We start from the raw sequence: 1869 nt of genomic DNA, 5'->3' as shown, positions 1-1869 counted from the left end.
CACCCACCCACCCCCAGCCACATGCTACACCCACCCACCCAGCCACACCCACACACCTACACCCACTCAGCCACACACCACACACCCAAACACCACCCACCCACCCACTTAGGCACATGTCCCCTCCACACACACACCCACCCAGCCAGCCACACACCATACACACACACACACACCCAGTGACATGCTACATGCCATCCACCCTTCCAGCCACATACACACACCTGGCCACATGCCACACACATACTGAGCCACACATCCAAGCCACACACCATACCCACCCACCCAGCCACACACCACACATTCACTGAGCCACATGCCACACACACACACACGCCCAGCTACACACTCAGCCATAGCCACATGCCACCTCCATACCCAGCCCATGGCCACGCTGCTGTCAAAGAGGGGGCAGTGAGGCTGGGAGCAGAGGCAGAGCAGAGGCCACAGCTGCAACCACCCCTGCCCCGTGCACAGACTGGGCTTCATGCCCCCCTGGGCTCCCCAGTGCTGCCTCTAGAAGAGCTGCTGGGTTCCAAGTGTCCCACGGCCCAGCCTGGCTGGAGTCGCATTCACTGTGACTGGGGCCTCGGCCGGGCTGGGTCATGGGGCCATCAGAGCCTGGCAGCTCATGCAGGGTCATGGTGCAAGAAGCAGCATGGGCCCCCCTCCTCCAGCTACCCCGCAGTGTGTGCAGCAGCAGGCACTGCCCGTCCCCAGCCCTAGAGCAGCCAGCGGGCTCCCATGGCCCCACAGCCTGGCCAGGCCTGAGCACAGACCACTGCCCCCACCCCTGCTGAGATCAGCCCAGCACAGCCTAAGCCCCAGTCCCCCTGGCCCTTTTGCAGAAGGCCACTGTGACCCCCCCCTCCCCTTCCTGCCCCCCATGCCAGCTCCCCGTGCGGCACCCTTCAGCCATGCCCCCAGCCCCCCACCCAGTGTGGTCTGCAGCTGCAGCTGCTGGTCGCTTCCCATGGGCCAGCATGCCATGGACCCCCCACACAGCTGCGCACCACACCCGCCCTGTGGCAGAGCACACTCTGGTTCCCTGTGCTGCCTCCTCCACCTCCACCTCACCTGTGTATATGTCTGTCAATAAGGCTCTGGGTGGCACGTGCGCAGTCGGCCCCGAGCGTTACAGACAGACAGACACACAGCCGGAAGTGCTATGGCTTTTATTATATTAGAATTTCTGAAAACCCTATTTTAATCTTTACAAGAACTATTTTGAAAGGTAGGTTCACAACATATACTATGTTACTGCAATTTTAAGAGAGGAAAGATCAATTTAGATCAGCAGAAGGCAATCACTGTTATCTGAGCAGTTTCAAGGCCAAAAATAGACATCTTTCACTTGTTCTTCCTGGTCCAGAAAACTGTGATGTTGAGTGGAACTTCATCTACCCTTTGAACTCTGGGACAGGTTAGATCAGTGGTTCTCACACTGTACTAATACTATTTGATAGTTGTGAACTGAAAGGCTGTGGTTTCCAATTAAAACTTAAAAAGGAATTACCAGATTCTAACTGTAAGAAAGGGGGCATGAGGGCTAGGGAGAGACATTCAAAAAGCCTGAGCCTGAATTGATTCAACCTTTGCAGGTTAGTCTAGGCTGCAGCCTGCACCGCTCTTTGCCCTGCATGGGGATGCAGCGTGTTGCAGCACTGGGGCAAGGGGCAGCTATAGAGAAGCTCTGGCTGGCTACCAGAGCATTTCTTTAGAGGACCCCAACCTCCGGTTGCCTCAGGGCATGGTTCTGGATTGTGTCTTGCTCTGCTTTTTCTCTGCGGGTTTTTTTTGATACCTGGATTTCCAGGTATCAAAAATAGAGCCTGCGGTGCAACTATGCAGTGCAGGGAATGTTTTTTT

Source organism: Alligator sinensis, unplaced genomic scaffold, assembly GCF_000455745.1.
Source record: "Alligator sinensis unplaced genomic scaffold, ASM45574v1 scaffold602_1, whole genome shotgun sequence".
In the NCBI taxonomy this organism is placed as follows: domain Eukaryota; kingdom Metazoa; phylum Chordata; order Crocodylia; family Alligatoridae; genus Alligator; species Alligator sinensis.
Note: the sequence above shows the minus strand (reverse complement) of the source record.